Consider the following 21,126-nt stretch of genomic DNA (forward strand, 5'->3'; position numbering starts at 1 on the left):
AAACAGGAACACAAACGACAGAGAGATGTGGAGTTTGGTGGAGCTGAGCGAATGCTTTCGCTCAGCATTGAATGAATAAACAGACAGAAAATAAACGGTTGTAACAAAACACAGGACACGGCACTTGCGCCAAAATAAACAGACATACAAAACGACTAAACACTAAACAGACGGTGCAGGACAGACGAACAAACACGGTGAGCAGATTTAACTATTACTTTTACTATTATTATTATTACTTTACTTCACCTCCTTCTCCAATCCCGTTCTCCACTCACCGAACACCTAACCCCGACTGAAAGAAATGTGCATCTATATATACTGTTGTGCTGGGATTCAATTACTAATTAATTATTCACTTGAATCCCAGCACGTGAATTAATTCTGTGCAACCCCGTGCTCACATATTACATTTAACCAGCACGTGAAGTGATTTGTGCTCTCCTCGTGCCTAAATACAAATCTACACTTTAAATACACGTGAAACACAGACCCGTTTATATCCCGTGTACCAATGACTATACACCAACATTAACATACGCACCATACATACAACATATAACACACAAATGCACACAGGGGCGGGGCGCATTGCCACATATACCCCCCCTTGTGCGCAGCACACATGGCCTCAACGGCCACCTCCCCCCTTAAAAATCCAGCAGTCCAGGACAAAGTCTCGGGCTGGGAAGGGAGGCTTCAGTGGGCCCATGGCTGGCCATGCTGTCAGCACCCCTGCCGGTAGTGGCACGGCTGACAGCATGCTGGTCCCATCCTGCAGCGAAAAAGCTGCGGGGGCAGGTGGTCCCCCGACCTCCCCCTTCTTCGTAGCCGGCAGCTCCCTCCTGTGGGGCTCCGGCCACAAGAACTCCTGCAGCGAAACTGCTGCTGGGGAAAGTGGTCTCCAGACCTCGTCCCCCTTCTTCGTGGCCGGCAGCTCCCCTTTCTGGGGCTCCGGCCACCGTACTCCCTGTGGAGGTACGGGCAGCAGAGGCAGCTCCTGCTCCTCTGCTCCGGGCGGTGGCGGAAGCAGAGGCAGCTCCAGCTCCTCTGCTCCTGGTGGTGGTGGAGGCAGAGGCAGCTCCAGCTCCTCTGCCCCTGGTGGTGGTGGAGGCAGAGGCAGCTCCAGCTCCTCTGCTCCTGGCGGTGGTGGAGGCAGAGGCAGCTCCAGCTCCTCTGCTCCTGGCGGTGGTGGAGGCAGAGGCAGCTCCAGCTCCTCTGCTCCTGGCGGTGGTGGAGGCAGAGGCAGCTCCAGCTCCTCTGCTCCTGGCGGTGGTGGAGGCAGAGGCAGCTCCAGCTCCTCTGCTCCTGGTGGTGGTGGAGGCAGAGGCAGCTCCAGCTCCTCTGCTCCTGGCGGCGCTGGAGGCAGAGGCAGCTCCTGCTCCTCTGCTCCTAGTGGAGGAAGCGGTGGAGGTGGCGGAGGCAGAGGCAGCTCCGGCTGCTCTGCTCCTGCCGGTGTAGGTGGGAGCAGCGTGTAGTCTCCTGCCGATGGAGGTGGGAGCAGCGTGTAGTCTCCCCTTTTTCGAGGGGACTGGTGCTGCTCTGCCTCTCTTGCAGGGAACTGGTGCGGCTCCGCTTTTGACGGGGAAACCAGCAGGCATTCTCCCTCTGCTGGTGGAGGTGGAACCAGCAGGCATTCTCCCTCTGCTGGCAGCTTGGGTCCTAGGGCTGTGGAAGCCCCGACTTCCCTCTCTTCGGGCTGTGGACGCACCGACTCCTCCCTTTTGGGCTGTGGACGCCCCGACTCCTCCCTGTTGGGCTGTGGACGCACCGACTCCTCCCTGTTGGGCTGTGGACGCACCGACTCCTCCCTGTTGGGCTGTGGACGCACCGACTCCTCCCTTTTGGGCTGTGGACGTTCGGGCTCCCCCCACTCAGGCGTAGGACGTTCGGGCTCCTCCCACTCAGGCGTAGGACGTTCGGGCTCCTCCCACTCAGGCGTAGGACGTTCGAGCTCCTCCCACTCAGGCGTAGGACGTTCGGGCTCCTCCCGCTTGGGCTGTGGACGCTCAGGCTCCTCCCGCTTGGGCTGTGGAGGCAAAACCAGCAGGCATTCTTCCTCTGCTGGTGGAGACGGGGACAGCAGGCATTCTTCCTCTGCTGGTGGACCTGCTACCTGGGCTGCTGTTCCACTTATAACTGCCTCCAGGTAGCTGAGGACCAACCCCACACCTTCCTCCCAGGTGCTTACGGTCTGTTCCCTCGCATATGCCTCCCATCGCTCCCTATCCATAAATCGCAGGAACTGGACGACTACTGGGATAGACTGGGCCTCCAGCCCAGCATTTTCCAGCATCCAGTCCCGCACTTTGATTGCGTCTTCTGCCATTTTTTTTTCCCTCATTTTTTTTCTCTCTCTCTTTTTTTTTAATCCAAAAATGCTGTTCCTGCTCTGGCCTGAGTCCTGGAGGCGCTGTAGATCCCACGCAGGACACCACGTGTCACAAAGACGGCCGGAGTGGGTGGCGTCAGACCAGAAACAGGAACACAAACGACAGAGAGATGTGGAGTTTGGTGGAGCTGAGCGAATGCTTTCGCTCAGCATTTAATGAATAAACAGACAGAAAATAAACGGTTGTAACAAAACACAGGACACAGCACTTGCGCCAAAATAAACAGACATACAAAACGACTAAACACTAAACAGACGGTGCAGGACAGACGAACAAACACGGTGAGCAGATTTAACTATTACTTTTACTATTATTATTATTACTTTACTTCACCTCCGTCTCCAATCCCGTTCTCCACTCACCGAACACCTAACCCCGACTGAAAGAAATGTGCATCTATATATACTGTTGTGCTGGGATTCAATTACTAATTAATTATTCACTTGAATCCCAGCACGTGAATTAATTCTGTGCAACCCCGTGCTCACATATTACATTTAACCAGCACGTGAAGTGATTTGTGCTCTCCTCGTGCCTAAATACAAATCTACACTTTAAATACACGTGAAACACAGACCCGTTTATATCCCGTGTACCAATGACTATACACCAACATTAACATACGCACCATACATACAACATATAACACACAAATGCACACAGGGGCGGGGCGCATTGCCACAAGCCGTTATCTATTTTCACGCCTTATGATGATTATAGTTTTATAGAAGCTTAAAAATCTCTGGTTTTGGTCACATCTTCTTAAGGACGTATCTAGTATTTGTTTGTCTACTGCACAATGACTAATTAAGAGTCTCCCAGATGACTTGATCTGTGGATTGTTTAGCAAAACATCTGGATAATCTATGCAGGAAAATGCGCAGTATCATTTGGAATTCAGGATAATTAAGATATAACTATAGCTTCATGTTTTATAGGAAATATGTTTAACTATATAAAAACTAAGGTAAGTGTTTGTTTTTTTTGGCACAGTATGGTGATAAATATGCCTAAACTGGTGAGTCTTTGAGTCATATGACACTGGTAGCTGATAGGAAGATACATTATATGTCACTTCTGTTTAAGTCTTCATAATGGAAGAATAAGGACATGTAAGAACTACATTCCAGCTGTTTGAAGACACATTTTTCTTCCCTGAACCCATATTTTTCATTTTAAGCTGACATTTACAGTAAGCTTGGGAAGCTTGTCTAAATGACAGCAGCAATAAATTAGAAAATATAGTTGACATATATTAAACATACGGGGGTATATTCAATTGAGTTAGTGGGGATCTAAATACTGCCTTTGTTCAAATCATTAAAATAAGACCTTCGCTCCAGAGTAATTTGCTCCTTTTACATGCCCCAAGATAGTGAAGGTGCAGATTGTTCTCAAATTACTTGTTAGAATATTGTAAACGTTTTCTGTGAAACATCACAGATATATGAATTATGTATTTTAATGCAGATCTCGGAGGACCCCCTCCTCACGTCAGTATTTTTGGAGTCTTAGATTGTGTACAAATGAAAACTGCTCATCCTTATTAGTTTGACTAATTGATCATTTTGAAATGTGAAGTAACACAGGTGCTTGGATTTCAGTTATTTGGCTTGTCTCTCTGTGCAGTGTGGGCCTGTGGCAAAATGGCTGCTGAGTAGAACAGGTGCAGAGGTGATGCAGTGCAGGAATAATCACACAAAAGGAAACTGTAATCTGGTTTGGAAAAGGGGTCTTTATTTTGTATAAATCCCGGTCTGGCGATCAAACAATAATCCTCCGGCAATACACACCAATGTGTAAAGCTCGTTAGAAAATGATAATGGTTTGCAAAACCAAATAAATAATAACAAGTTATCCGCCCCACAATAATACTAAACACAGTCACCAGTCCGGGTGCGTGCAGTAGTGCTCGAGGTGGGTGATAACAATAAACAGTGACTGTGATGTTCTGGGTTGTGCTGGCCCAAGGCGACAGCTCCGGAGACGTGTTAGCCGTCTAGTGAATTTACAAAGACAAAAGACAACTACTAACAGTGCTACAAACAAACAAAACACTCACAAACTCTTTTTACAATTACGTTTGGGAACTCTCCCAGTCCTTCCAGTTCCGTGCTTCTCTGAACCAAGCGAAGGAAAAGATTTACGATCCTCCGTCCCCTTTATGCTATCACGCATGACCCCTTGGTAAACTAACACAGCCGTCTCTACTGTCTGCAGCTGCTACATCGTTTCCCTTCCGGGTCAATACGTTCCTGCAACAGAGTCTCGCCTTCTTCCAGACTGACCGACTTCCTGGCCCGGGGAAAGAACTGTCAGGCCAGCCCGTCCAAAGACTTTCCCTTTAAGTTAGGCATGTATACCTCACCTTCGAACCGTGAGCACCATCGCTGCAATAACTAAATCCTTTTTTTAAATTTTTTTTATTGGTCCGCATGCGTACCTATGTACCAGTTATGTGAACTCCTGTCTATAAGGCTTTGCATAACCTGCCTGGCACTTGCAGCATCTGCAACCTCCCCCACTGGGGCTTCAAGTTCAGCATCTGCTTCCTTCAAACCCTGTAATCTTTCCTCTGTAAGTTCAACATCCATTACGGAAAGCTATGTTGTGTAAAACACAACAAGCCAGGATGATATTGCTAACCTTCTGAGGAGTGTACTGTAGTGTTCCCCCAGAGACATCCAAACATCCTGAGGATTCCAAATGTTCTCTCAATTACAGTACAAGGACATTTAAAGGCACGGTTATACCTCTGTTCGGCAGGGGTTGTGGTTTGCATACACATTTGTGATGTAGTTGTTGGCATCACAGATCACACACTACTTGCACGTTGACAGAATAGGTCCCCTTCCGATTTACGTAGAGTTGCCTATTCTGTGTTGGTGCGTGTACCTTAGTGCTACAAGCAAACCGTGTGCTCTCCGCATGTCTACTTCCAGGTCAGTCTGAAGCAGTTGGCAGATGTTGGTAATTGTTTGTCTGTTGAGGCGAAATTGCTGCATACATTGTGTCAGACAGGCTCAGAAAAGATGAATATTTGGGGACGTCTCCTCCTCTCTTTGTCTGGCCACGTAGAAATTATTATTATTATTATTATTATTATTATTATTATTATTATTATTATTATTATTATTATGTATTTCTTAGCAGACACACTTATCCAGGGTGACTTACAATTTTTACAAAATCACAGTACAAAGTATCACATTAACTCAGTGCGCACTCCATTTCTTTTATTTCTCTTTTTTTCTCTCTTTTCTTTGCCTGCTTCCCTGGTATTTTCACCAGTATTTATAGTCAGTTTTGCGCACAGTTTAGACCTGGTTTTCAGGTGTCAACTGAAACGCGAAGGCTAACACTGTTGATGGTTTGCTAAATCACTACATTTGTATGTATGTGAGGACACTCCCCTAAAGTTCAGCCCATGTCGAGCGCTAACGCTGACTTGCTGGGTGGGCAATAAAACACGTGTTGCTAAATCACATATGTGGGCAAAGTCTGTTTGCCCACACATGCGCCTGATTCTGGTGCGCTATCTGTTCGCAAAAGCGTTTTGCGATTGCCTTAGGGGTTTGCGAACATTGCTAAATAGGGCCCTATGTGTAAATTAGATCACTATTGCCTAAAAAGTGTAGCAAGCAAAGTGTTTTGAATAAGCCAGATGAGCCAATTTCTTAGTCCTATTAATGATGGTTTTAGGGGGCAATAATAATAATAAAAAGAAATGTTTATACAGCAAAAGGGAAATACTTTACATTATTTTAGTATTTGTTTTCTCCAGTTGCTGCCATAAACAAATTATGCTAAAATACACCATGCTGTTTGCACAAACCAAAGGAAATTGATTTTCTCATGGCTCTTAATATTTTTTCACATATCATTAAGGGAAATTAAGAAGGGGATGTAGTCTGAATAAGTCCTTGAACTCATTCATGTCAGTTATAAAGAAACATAAGTCTGTTTACATAGGTCTGTTCAAAGCTAATGTGATGAGAATGTTTTTGCATATTTTGTAGAGTACAGGTTGATTCCCTGCTTGACTAAGCCATCTTATATTTTAATCTAATATAGTTAATGTCTGAAGTTAGGTGCTAGAAAGATGATGGTATGAGACTCAATTGTGCTCCCTCTGCAACTGCAGCAACTGTGAATTATTAAATAGAAAATCACTATACAAAATAACAGTTTCAGAGAGGCTGGAGGTACAACTTCAGAAATTCAGCTTTTATAAATTATTGAAAAAGGACATTTTTGCTAAAATAGTTAGTAATCGTGATAAATACTGAATTAGGCTCGAACATTGGTAGAGATTTACAGAAGACACAATATGACATTAAACTGGTAAGCAATTAAATATTATGCAGATGTAAATAATGGTAAAGTATCCATTTAATATCTCCAATTTTATGTACAGTACCAAAGGAACTCAAAATCAAAGTCTGTTTAGGACAGTGGCTCATCAATGACATAGAAAAAATGAGTTATGTCATGTCCTCAGTGAGCCACCATAAATGAGTGTATTTCTGTCTATAAATAAATATATTAAAGTATGCCTACATTTAGGATTGATATGAAAGGGACGATGTGGGCAATAATATTCTGGAATGTCCCTTTAGTTCCTGAAACCTATTGGACCCTAACCAAAATAATTTGTTTTATCAAACCTCAATACTAAGACATTTTAAGAGCTGTTACTAGTATTCTGCAATCACTTAGCTTTTCTGCAGGGAGAATTGGTGTTTAGATACCCAATTAAACATAATTAATTAAGTTCACCCAAACAAGTTCAAGATCGCAAAGGAAACAATTGGACAAGTACACAAGTATATAACAGTATAGCTGTTTGAATAAATATGAGTCAGTAAATAAATAAATATAAATTCAGTGAATTCTAATCACTGGGATATTACTAAATCATAATCAATTATTTATCAACCTGTTGTTAAAATTCTATATCTTTTACTTGGAACCATGGCACAAAAAATATTTTAACACCCATTAATTTGTTCTTTAAGAAAAATCCATCATCTCTTATGCAATTTTATAGCTCACTATGTTATTCTCTTTCTGTTTAGTTATTAAATTACTCTTATCAAATGTTAAATTAGCCCCTTTTTCTAGAGAATAACTCCTGGTAGGGCTCCTGAGTGGCACACCCAGTAAAGGCAATCCAATCAACAGAGTTTCTCTAAGTTATTTAAATAATATGTTAGCTTTCTTCAAAGTTTATTAATTATTGTTTTTTTTTTGCTGAATGTTGCTTGGAGCTGTTGGTTAAAGTTACTGCAAGCTCCTATTTTCCTCCAACCGCCTAACCAAACTCAGTGAAACAAAGAAAGTCAATTTCCTGAGCATGAAGTTATTTACAACTTACATACATATATGTAGGGCTTCAGATTTTTGTTTTTAACCGATAAAACACCCCCCAATACAAAAAAAAAAAAAAATCGGTGTATATCCAATAAAAACCGGAAAAACACTGGACACTGTTACTCAATTCACGCTGACTCCACCCCTTTCCTTGTGAAAAAAAGAAATAAAAAATAACCTAGAAAAAAATAAATTAATAAATACCGGTCCAGCTGGGCAATGTCTCTCCTTCCTGACTTGTATCTCGCACAGATTCGTTCTGAATACTTTAAACCCACCCCAACTACTGAGTGGCAGCAAATTCCTACATTTATATTGGAGGATTGTAACACGCTTGTGAGATTTAAAACGAGATTACAAGAAACTGAGGATTGTTCTTGCTCACGAGATTTAAAGCTATATTTCAGTTTGATAGGGAGTATTTCCATGCTTGTGGAATTTAAAACAGAATTGCAAATTGTAGCAAAATGTAAAAAAATGCCTAAACACACAAAAACCAGAAAAATATGCCATGTGACCATAAAGAAGGTACAATTAAAGTATGCAAGTACTGTCAAATTATACACCCAAGAATTTGGGAATGTAACTGAAAACAATTATTTCAAAAAGTGAAAGCCCTGAAAAAAAAAAAAAAGATTTACATAAAACTCAAATAGCTAAAAATAAGCACAGAAAATTAATTAATAAAAACAGAAAAAACAGAAGCCCTACGGTGATCCCCATTCATGGAATAACTGCAGGAGAAGAAGAGTGTTCATAGAGTATCCTCTCCATTTATATCATAGTACTTTCCAGTTATATCTGAAAATCTATATATGATAACAAAAGTAACTTGCAGATATATATATATATATTTTTTTTTTATAAATTTAGTCGTAGCCAATTATTTTTATTATTTTCTCCCAAATTAGAATGGCCAATTATTTTTTAAGCTCAGCTCACCGCTACCACCCCTGCACTGACTTGGAAGGGCGAAGACGAGCACACACTTTCCTCTGAAGCGTGTGCCGTCAGCCGACCGCTTTTTTTTCACACTGCAGACTCACCATGCAGCCACCCAAGAGCTACAGTGGCGGAGGACAACGCAGCTCTTGGGCAGTTTACAGGCAAGCCCGCAGGCGCCTGGCCAGACTACAGGGGTCGCTGGTGCGCGGTGAGCCGAGGACACCCTGGCCGACCTAACCCTCCCTCCCCCCGGGTGACGCTCGGCCAATTGTGCGCCGCCCCCTGGGAGCTCCCGTCCACGGTCGGCTGTGGAATAGCCTGGACTCGAACCGGCAATGTCAAGGCTATAGAGAGCATCCTGCACTCCACGCGGAGCGCCTTTACCAGATGCGCAAGTTGGGAGCCCCTTGATATATTTGTTTTTTAAAGCTGATATGAGAACAAGCATTATTAATCCAAATTACCTTCATGTTTTTATGAACCAGATTTGAAAACTTAGTCAACCTGAGATGTAAAAATGAACAATTAACAGTTATAATTAATTGATTAAGGACTTTAGGCCTTGGCCAGTGGTTCAATTGGCTTAACTCCAAAATAAAGTTTTGGTTGGGTCAAAGACCTGGACTGAATGCTCCATTGTTTTCTACCCCCACTTTACAGTGTTACCAATCGTTATCAGTTTCTCAAACTGAAAGAATCCTCTATAGAAGTATCTGCACCCCTTATCTAATAAAAAACATTGTTGTAGCATCTGCACTGTGACGTGTGAAAGATGGTTTGCATGACCTACCTGAACATCAATAGGAGCCAAGTTTGTACCTACAGTACATCATAATCGGATGTCTGGTTACATGAGGATGGGCCTATTGTGAGCTACATCTGTTTCAGTGATTTAGCATAAGGAACAACTTTTGTATCCATAGTATTTAACTACATCAATCTTGCTTTAGTACATTTCATATGTATTAACTCCTCGTACTGAAGGTCAAAGACCTGACCTCATTACCATTGACCTCACCTTAATTTGGTAACCCTGGTAGTGAGTCTCATATAGAAAGTGTCAGTTTAATTCATTGTTTGTTTGCTTAAATGAACAGTAAAGTTGGATGATTTTCTCATATCATTTAATCTATCTTGGTAAACCTTGGTAAAATAAATACATACATTTTAGTAAGGGCAAATGTTAATATATAGGGTGAAAGCGCTGTCAGTGGGTATGTGTGGGGAATATTGGTTTGGCGTCCCTAGAGACCCAGAGAGGAACTGCAGGTGTAAAAAAAAAAAAAAAGGGTTCCCCCTCCTTCCAGTGTCGATGCCAGCGTTGCCACTGCTGGAGTGCCCCACACCGCTGCTAGCATTGATGCTGCCAGTGTGGCCACTGCCGGAGTCGTCCCCCCCCCCCCTGCTGCCAGTGTCGCCACCTCCAGAGCAAGGGTTGCAGCTTCGCAGCCATGACCACCGTCCCTGCGCACCAATCCGGCGCCGGTAGGTCAGGTCCCTTGCCCCGTGCTCCTAGACACCCTGCCGTGGTGTCTGGACCGCCTGTTGCTGGGCCTGGATCCCAGGTTGATGCCCCACCAGGCACAGTTGTTCGCCTGATCTCCTACTGCGCTCTCCCTGAAACCCCAGATGTCTCTGCGCTGTCGGCAGGCCACCCGGTCACCGGCCTGTGCTTCAGTTGCCCCTGCCACTCCATTTAGGTCCCCTGTTGCCAGTTCTCGGTCCGATCCACCCTCCAACCTGCCCACTAGAATCCACATGGGGAAAGATGAACGTGAGGGGTGGGGGTAGGTGTTTCAAGGGGTGAGGTGGCCAATTGTGGCCAGATGTGCTGTGCACATGAGGGGATGTATGTGGCAGGGTGAAAGCCCTGCCAGTGTAATGTGTGGGTGTGTTTGGGTTGGCAGGGAGGGGTTAAATTCCTCCCTGCCAGAAACACACGTGGGAATTGAATAACTGATGATTAATTAGGCTCCAGTCACAGGTGTATATGGACAGTGTGGAGTGTAGTGTATGTTAGTTGGTGTTTGTTGGCGTTGTGAGAGCTGTGCTATATAAAGTGATTACACGGTGGAGTACTGCAGTATTGTTTTGTTGTTAACCCTTGTGCCTATTTGTTTGTATTTTGTTTGTGTGTTTTGGTGTTTGTTTTTCATGATTAAACATGCGCAATTGTGCTTAAACTGCAGCTTCAGTCTCTGAGTCTGCTTCCTAAACAAGCCTTGCCAGTAATGATATCCTTTCCACAAGCACATTTTAGTTTAAATACAGCTCCGTCCTGAATTGAATCCACATCTGTCAGTCCTAAAATGCATTTTTAGTATCCACAAAAAAAACAAACAAAAAAATCATTGCTTACCATTTCATTTCATTAATCTTTAATACTAGAATATCCTGTTTGACTAATTTAGAAATGTGTTATTAAGGTGCAAGGCTGTTAATAACCATACTCTCCAAAAAATCTTGGAGGAAACAAATTACTGTGTATGTGAGTTACATATATATATATATATATATATATATATATATATATACAGTATATATAAATTACGCAGCTGAAATGAATAACTGAGGCAGATGGTCAATTTAGATATGGATATGCAGCCCCAAAAACGTTGACATCTAGTTATCAAGTTTTTCCCAGTTCATGTAATAAATCAGCATAGGTAATTTTCCCCCAAGTGATTTCTGCTAAATGTCACGAGTTTCTGTCAAATGTTACATTTAAATTAGTGCTGCAGAACTAGCAAGCCGGGATGCTCTGCATTGATGAAACTGCATCAACATGAATTTTAATTGAAAAGAAGCAAAAAGGTATTTAAATTGAAAGCCCACTCATTGTCCAGCAAACAATGTATTCTATTCCGGAATATACAAAACAGGTCTTAGATGTTACATTGAATAAATATAGATATAATGTAGGCTGAATTTAGATTATCTGAATATTAATATCATGATGTTTTGGTTCATAACTTTTCAGAAACCCCATGTTGTAACTGCTAAATCAGCACAAATTATGCAGAAAAATCACATAACAATATCCATACATAATATTACAGATGATAAAATGTTGGCTAAGGGCTATAATTTAAAGGTGGCACTCAAATATTGTGAAAGAGAACCACTCCACAGCTCTTGGGGCAGGTACGGAAACAGATGAACCAGATGAAACAAGTTTGTTTTGTAGATGGAAGTATATATTTGTACAGTATATATCATCTGGTGAGCGACCGTGTGATATGGGAAACGCTCGCTCATTAATACCAGCACAGAGTGCTACCCCAGTGCAAGCTGTCAAACTGTCAAATAGCAACACATCTCCACAATTCAAACAGCAACACATCTCCACAATTCAAACAGCAACACAACTCCACAATTCAAACAGCAACACATCTCCACAATTCAAACAGCAACACATCTCCACAATTCAAACAGCAACACATCTCCACAATTCAAACAGCAACACATCTCCACAATTCAAACAGCAACACATCTCCACAATTCAAACAGCAACACATCTCCACAATTCAAACAGCAACACATCTTCACAATTCAAACAGCAACACATCTCCACAATTCAAACAGCAACACATCTCCACAATTCAAACAGCAACACATCTCCACAATTCAAACAGCAACACATCTCCACAATTCAAACAGCAACACAACTCCACAATTCAAACAGCAACACATCTCCACAATTCAAACAGCAACACATCTCCACAATTCAAACAGCAACACATCTCCACAATTCAAACAGCAACACATCTCCACAATTCAAACAGCAACACATCTTCACAATTCAAACAGCAACACAACTCCACAATTCAAACAGCATCACATCTTCACAATTCAAACAGCAACACAACTCCACAATTCAAACAGCAACACATCTTCACAATTCAAACAGCAACACATCTTCACAATTCAAACAGCAACACATCTCCACAATTCAAACAGCAACACAACTCCACAATTCAAACAGCAACACAACTCCACAATTCTCTAATGTGTACTTGATAAAGAAAACCCTCCACAACCCACCACGTCCAAGGGCCCCCACAACAAGCAACACAGAACTTTTGAACTCTGGCAGGAAAAACATTGCTCAACAAAGATTATAAAAAATACTGCATGGGGTAGTGTGATAAATGAGAATGTAATGCCCACCCTTGGGGTTGGATGCTTGGATAATTATGTAGCACCCCACCCCCATGTATTATGTAGCATCTCACCCCTTGGGTGTGCATTAAATTCTCATCACACACTACCCTATGCAGTATTATAGATATATATATATATATATATATATATATATATATATATATATATATATATATATATATATATATATATAATTATTGTTCAATTAAAAAGTGCAATGGTGTCTATTGTCAGTAATCAACAATTACACTAGAACTACACTTAACATATTTAGTTTGCATATTTAAACATTCCATTAAGTAAACCCGCTACAAGGGGCTTGTTGGAACTGAAATGTGGGTTCTGTCAAGTATGAACTGAAGCTATGTATTTGTCGGCAGATGTGTGTGTATATGTATATATGTATATATACAGTGCCATGAAAAAGTATTTGCCCCGTCTGATTTTCTGCATTTTTGCATATTTTTGACACTGAATGTTATCAGATCTTCAACCAAAACCTAATATTAGATAAAAGGGACCCTGAGTGAACAAGTAACACAAATATTTGATACATATTTCATTTATTTATTAAAGAAAGTTATGCAACACCCAATGCCCCCGTGTGAAAAAGTAATCACCCACTTAGAGTCAATAACTGTTTATGCCACCTTTAGCAACAATAACTGCAACCAAACGCTTCCTGTAGTTATTGATTAGTCTCTCACAGTGTCGTGGAGGAATTTTGGCCCACTCCTCCATGCAGAACTGCTTCAACTTAGTGACATTTGTGGGTTTTCGAGCATGAACTGCTCATTTCAGGTCCTGCCACAACATCTCAATGGGGTTTAGGTCTGGACTTTGACTAAGCCATTCCAAAACTTTAAATTTCTTGTTCTTCAACCATTCTGATGTAGACTTGCTTGTGTGTTTCGGATCATTGTCTTGCTGCATGACCCAGCTTCGCTTCATCTCACGGACGGATGGCCTGACATTCTCCTGTAGAATTCTCTGATACAGAGCAGAATTCATGGTTCCTTCAATGATGGCAAGACGTCCAGGTGCTGATGCAGCAAAGCATCCCCAAACCATGACACTACCACCACCATGCTTGACGTTGGTATGAGGTTCTTACTGTGAAATGCAGTGTTTGGTTTTCGCCAGACATAACAGGGCCCATGTCTGCCAAAAAGTTCCTCTCTTGACTCATCTGTCCATAGAACATTGTTCCAGAACTCTTGAGGATCATCCAGGTGCTTTTTGGCAAACTTGAGACAAGCATTCATGTTCTTCTTAGTGAGCAATGGTTTCCGCCTTGCTACTCTGCCATGAATCCCATTTTTGCTCAGTGTCTTTCTGATGGTGGAGTCATGAACACTGACCTTAGCCGAGGCGAGAGAGGCCTGCAGATCCCTGGATGTTGTTCTAGGGTTCTTTGTGACTTCCTGGATGATTTTACGCCTTGCTCTTGGAGAGATTTTGGCAGGACGACCACTCCTGGGAAGATTCACTACTGTCCCAAACTTTCTCCATTTGGACAATATGGCTCTAACTGTGGTTCGGTGGAGCCTCAGAGCCTTAGAAATGGCTTTGCAACCCTTTCCAGACTGAAAGGCATCAACAACTTTTTTCCGGAGGTCTTCAGGAATTTCTTTTGTTCGTGGCATGATGTGCCTCTAGAACCTGTGTGCTGACAACTTCACTCTGATGGTAAGGCCAAAGTTAGTCAGATTTATATTGGGAAGGGCTGGCCCAAATCAGGCCTGGTTGTTAACCAAAGTACTCAAACAGCTGACCCTAATTATCCCTTTAATTGGGTTGAGCTAACTAGGGGGGCAATAACTTTTTCACACCTGAAGATTGCATGTTTGATTACCTTGCACACCAAACAAATGAAAGAAGCACCAAACTTTGGTGTCATTTTTTCTCTCAGACTCCCTCTATATACTACTACAACCCACAAAAAAATCTGACCAAATACAATGTGAAAAATGTGCAAAAATGCAGAATATCAGACGGGGCAAATACCTTTTCACGGCACTGTATATATATATATATATATATATATATATATATATATATATATATATATATATATATATATATATATATATATATTAGTGCTCCCTCACTATAAAGCTCTTGATTATAACACGCCTTGGATATAACGCTCCTACAGCATGTCTCACAATTCCCTATATTAGTGATTCATGCAGTATTTCTACAGTAAATACTGTACAGGTGTTGCTCCTATTACATGGTTATCTTTCCTAATGTATTTACTTTTTTGCTGCGAGAGGAGTTGCAGCTTTTACTGGGTGACGCTTCGCTTCAGCCCCGCTCTGGCAGCCGAACCTAGGGCGAGCCCATTCCCTCTTCCCCTCTCCTGACCCGCTCTCCTTCTCGCACTTGGTTTGGTTGTCTGTCGCTTCGAACTGAACTCCTGACTGCCATTTAGCCAGGCTATTTATAGTTTAAAAACTGCTAATTAAAATGATCCACGAGTGGGAATTGTCACAGGCAGCTCTGGAATATATTTCCTGTGCTATAAGAAACTACATCATTTTGTATGGAAGGCATCTGTAGCTTTGGTGTCTGTTTCTTCATTAGGCTCAGATTCAGCTACTATGAATTTATCTACTGATGATATAAATGAAAACAATGGCTCGAAAACCAGTGATATGAAAAACAGTGAGATCTGGCCCACACCTGTGTTCTGGATGAAAGGGATCCCTCTTAAAGTTACCCTTTGTGAGCAATGTGAAATGCATCAAGGAAATAGCTATCAATCCAGAACTATTGTTGCTGGTGAAAGACTGACTGAATAGAGAAGCTAGAGGCAGGCCCCTGGTAAACTGTGGATGTGACAAAATTAAGGGTGAGTTGTCCATAATAGGGCCAAAACCCTGCCCTGACTGTAGTCATATGGTTAAACATTGTTGAATGGTATTCCAATGTGATGGCCCTGAAGGAGTGTCATTTTTACATCTGAACATCAATCTGGATCACGTAAGACGGGTTGAGTGTGAGATGTGAAACTGATCATACAGTACGATGGGCACATTTGTGTAAGCTGGAAGTATCCCTGCTAGACGTGTCCAGATATCTTGCAGGTATCAAGTAAAGGCTATTGTCCCTCATACCTGTGATGTGAAAAGATGGCTGGCTTGTCCTGTCCTAGCTTTCACAGAACCACTCAGAGCTGAACCAGAAAGGGAAGTCGAATCCTGTTGGAACAGAGCCGACTTGCTTGACATAAATGGGAGAATCTGAATGATTTGTTGAAATATACTACTTAAAAATGTATTATGATATACTCGTTTATTAGTTTAATGTAATATAGTAGGATTCTGTATTGTTTAAATATTCTTTGTAACCAGTAGAAAATATTATTAGAGGGATTGTATGGAGTCTGTGTAGAGGGTTCCTTACTTAAAATCATGCTAGCATGCTGCAGGTTTCAAGCTCCCTTTATCAGGATCTCTTTGAGCTAGACATGGAGTCTCCTTGGCATTCCGATACCAGTATGTGTCAGGTATACAGTAGGATCTGTCAAAAATAATGTAATTAGTTTTTGGTAACCTTGTCTTTGCTTGCTTGAAATGAAACGTTACCAGGCATGGGTAACTGGAGAAAATAACTCTTGGCAATTGAAGCTAGATCTACTGGTCAGCGGTTTAGCATCAAAGGTTTCTATGATGATTGATCTTTTTAAAAAATATCTTCTGGTACAAGAAAGGGAGTATATGGTGAACAGTTTATGTCTTCATTAAGTCACTGAAATGAATGAAGACCTGGTAAAACAAGTGAGAGGGAACAATAGCATAAGACCATATTTAGATTAGCTTGGATTTAAGTGAAAATAATTGTATCTATAATTGTAGACATAGAAATTTGCTATGATCCTTCTACCAGCCTTTATTCAATATGACTTTGTTAAGCCGCATCTATACATGAAATAAAGCCAACCTCCCGACAGGGATGTTTTTTATATTAGAAGGGAAGTATATTTTAAACCCCGGTTGGAATACTTAAACAGAGTAGGTGCTGTATATTAAAACACATCTCTCTGGATGGATTCTTTTATATCCATATGCTTGTATTGTATTCACTTGTATGCTGTGAACTGTCAAAGCAAAATTTTGGTCATTTGCACCCTGTCATTACTTTTCAGACTGTTCCACAAGAATCACCTTTAATTTGGGCAGTCATCGGTAAAGAAATACGTGCCAACTGAGCACGCTCTATCAGAGTAGTTTATTGTTCTTAATATTGCCAATTAAAATCATTCTTAGTTTGCATTCTAGTATGTCTTAGTATGTCAATGGAACCATCCATATAACAGAAATATGTTATATATCCAACTTCCACCACTGTGTTGGTAGGTTTTTAAAATGTAAATTCAAGGAACGTTATTGGTTGTCTCAGAATAGTCCTAACTTCCTATGGCTACAAGAGGGAATACCACCTACAATGAAACCACGCGTTTCTGCAAAGTAAATGAAATTATTATAACACACAGCTGTTCTGAACCTTTCAGATTTCAGAAGCATGGTTTGTGGATACTTTTCAGTGTATAAACTGCCATTTTAAGGGACAGTAAAATAGATTACAACTGATTTACAAATAGGTTTCACTGTGAGAGAGCTGTCTTTTAGTCAAACTATTACATTTTTCCAAAAGATGATTGCCACAATATGTGATTTTGGTTTTGTTGTGTGTTTAATATCCCTGTGCAAGATTCTGTAGGTCTTTGTGGCTTTAAAAGCTGCAAATGCTAGGTTAAGGCAATCAGTTCATCCAGGACTGTAATGAAAGGTATAATTATTACAATTATTTCTAGTAACAGCATTAAGCAGCAGTCTGCATGTTTATGTGCAGCTTAGTGAGAACATGCCCCCTTTTCATGTACAGATGGGTTAACTTTTATTGACTGTTAGTCTTGTATGCCAAACTATCTTAAACTCTGCTTCTGACAAATAACATATTAAGCTCTGCTGGTTGCTGGTTCAATCCCCAGCACGTCCAATTATATACAATATTACTCTTAAAATATGCTTGTCAGTGACTCTCTGGAAAAGCTCAATATGTTCTGGAATAAAATATATTTATATTAAAAAAAAATCTGTTAATCTTACCTGTTGTGCACCTCCATTCTCTGTGTAGATCCAGAATGCAGTACTGGAAGAAACACATGGTATAGCAAACATTTTGATTTTTAAAAACGTACATCTGGTGCCATGCTAGGTTAAAGAAAAATGTCTTTGCTTGCATTACATTCTGGTAGTCTTACACTTTAAATGTAATTTTACCTGGAGATTAAACGTTTCCCCACTTCTTCAGTGACACTGTAGACAGGGCAGTTGTTACACAGGCTCCAATCTTAATTATGAGCCAATTTGTGTTGTTCTAAAAGGTGTAGCTATGCTCCTGACGTCAGTTTTAGCTCAATTCGTGATCCTGCTTTATGGTAAGATCGGAGCTTAATCCAATTTCTCAAAAAAAAAAAAAAAACCCTGCTCTGTTATGCTGCTTGTGAGATGAATTGCCAAAACATTATATTAGAAGGGACTATAATCATTTGAAAAGATACCAACATAATTTAGTAAGGAAAGTTCCTAGTCAGGGCCCTACATTTAGATTTTTTACTAGTGTTTTTACTGGCCCGGATATAATTTTAACTGGCCCAATAATAAGTACAAAACTGTATCACCCTTAATAGCAGAGTAATTTACGTTGTGTGTGTTAGCGCCATTCAAAAATAAAATAAACAATCTTTCATTTGTTTAACCATTCTTATTAGTTTATTTAGCAGGTGCCTTTATCCAAGGTGACTTACAGAGACTAGGGTGTGTGAACTATGCATCAGCTGCAGAGTCACTTACAACTACGTCTCACTCGAAAGAAGGAGCACAAGGAGGTTAAGTGACTTGCTCTGGGTCACACAATGAGTCAGTGGCTGAGGTGGGATTTGAACTGGGGACTTCCTGGTTACAAACCGTTTTCTTTAACCACTGGACCACACAGCCTCCTCAATTCTAATTATGTGTATACCATATGTTTAAATGGTAATAGCGGATCTATTTTTTAAATGTGGCTTTTTGTACATTTAACATGTTCTGACTAGATGACAATATACAAATAAAACAATGAGTTATCGTCTGCAATAAATTCACCTGATGTTTAATTTTGAAACTATTATTGTGTTCTTTTATATACTGTTATTTTTGGCTTCAGAGTTGCTATGGCGTCGGAAGGAAAAAACCTCCCAGTTTTTCACTTTGGAAATCTGGTAATCCTAAACTACACGGACAGTGCGAGAAACTGTCCATGTATTCATTAAATTAGCGAAGTGCTCCCCAGTGCTTTCTTCCACAGCAATATGGACAAATCTAAAACATGCTATATTAAAAACCATAGCCGTAACCAAAGAGAGCCTACGTCTCAAATAAAAAAGTGGCTAAGTGAAGCCTTTCAATATATGCTATTGTATTATTTCAGCCATTTAACATGCACACATTGTCAGAAAATGAAAATACTGTATTCAAGATTTGAAAATGTATGTGTACAAATGATATTCGTTTTTTTACAAGCAAACCCGCAACCGAGCTGTTGCCATATGGTAACAGCAACGCTAAAAGGTTAACGGATTTATACTAATCATAATAATAAACACTATTCAAACAATAATCAGAATACAAGTAATCATTCTCAGATCATTGTCGCTTGTAGCCTCTCCCAAATCAGCACCAATCTTACTGCTGATACGAACGAGTCCTGTAAAGATTGTGAACGGCATTTCTGACCTGAACACATTGTATTCCAAAACAAAATGTTCAATCCCATTGTCCTGCTTCCACGTGGCGTATCTGGGTATTCATCGGTGCATCTTTTTTCGGTGCAGTCACAGCAGCAGACAAACACCTGCTAACCTTGCAAACTATTACTGTGAGACTGGCTATGAGGTCAACTAAATGTTGAATTCCCAACATTTAGACATTTGACATTTGTTTCACTGTCATCATGAAGCCAGATTAAGTCTTTCTTCCACTTCACTCTATATTTTCGTCTTTTTTTTTTTTTCATAATTTCTGTCTTTATCATTATTGACACTTTACATGTGGCTTGTTGGTGCAGTTGGTTGCTTAGTTTTAAAAAAAAAAAATGTAAGAAATGGTCATGTCGATAAACGAGTATTACCAACAGCACTTCAGTACGTAGTCTCAGATGCTGACTGCACCACAAATACAACGTGCCGCGGGAAAGCTCGGACAAGTTCAATTACTTGCAGGTTATACAACATCATAATAACTTCATTATCACATGCCATAACAATCTATGTTATTTCGTACCAATAATGTTTTTCTTTCTTGACCTAAAATGAATGAAACAAGCTCTACATGAATGTCACTTTAATCATAACATGTCATTTAAATATAGGGCATTCCTTTTAATTCTACATTTCATCTACTCTCATACCTAGTCGGTGAGAGTATTATTTCCTCCAGTGTTGCAATGCACAAGGAATCTGTTTGTCTAACTGTATCTATTGTCAAAAAGACACAGGAGACTAAATACCACCAGCGTTTACAATAAATACAGAAATAGAATGGAACCAGGCATTTTGCTTACATTTAATGAAAATATACTTTTAAGAGACTCACACACACTGTTAGATGTTAGTTTTCTCCTGCTTTTAAAGATTTAAACAGTGGTACTATTTAGGTCCACCACTATTGAATTCAATTGAGTAGACACCACTGACTGCCAAAGCCAGGAGCAAGTCTCTTGACAAACATAAATGAACTGTGTGTGTCAAATTCTTGCACAAGGAATATTTCCACAGCAACTGATTTTACGCATGAGGACCCACAGCACTTCACCAGTGTTGTGTTCTGAGAAAGAAGATTGGTATAGTAGCAATTGACTATCAAATATGATTTTCATTTGAATTCACATATTAAAATATTACTTCTGGTGTTTGCATATAGACAGTTAACCTACTGGGTCAAAGGAAACTTCCTTCTACAAGCTGATATTAAATATACTGGGAGAAAAAAAATAATAATTACCATGGTTTATGTAAACAGTTTGCACAAAAGTTGTTACTGGTTAAAATGATTTATGTGCAGTCCTTAGATATCACTGAGAGGATACAGTTGGTAATTAAGCATAGATCAACGTTAAGGACTTTTAACAGCCGATAGAGACCTGCAGCTGTGGTAGGGTCTGAAGCCATCTTTTTGTAAAACTATTTAATAGAGTGATTCAA

The 21,126-nt window shown here is 40.7% G+C and overlaps 1 protein-coding gene across 1 annotated transcript in view; it reads left to right on the forward strand.

The window, feature by feature from the left end:
• The window catches only part of LOC117420416 (solute carrier family 2, facilitated glucose transporter member 9-like), a 156,490-nt gene that overhangs the window by 27,015 nt on the left and 108,349 nt on the right, over window positions 1-21,126 (forward strand). The gene's annotated exons all lie outside the window — the stretch shown is intronic.

This window comes from Acipenser ruthenus, chromosome 1 (genome assembly GCF_902713425.1).
Source record: "Acipenser ruthenus chromosome 1, fAciRut3.2 maternal haplotype, whole genome shotgun sequence".
NCBI lineage: Eukaryota > Metazoa > Chordata > Actinopteri > Acipenseriformes > Acipenseridae > Acipenser > Acipenser ruthenus.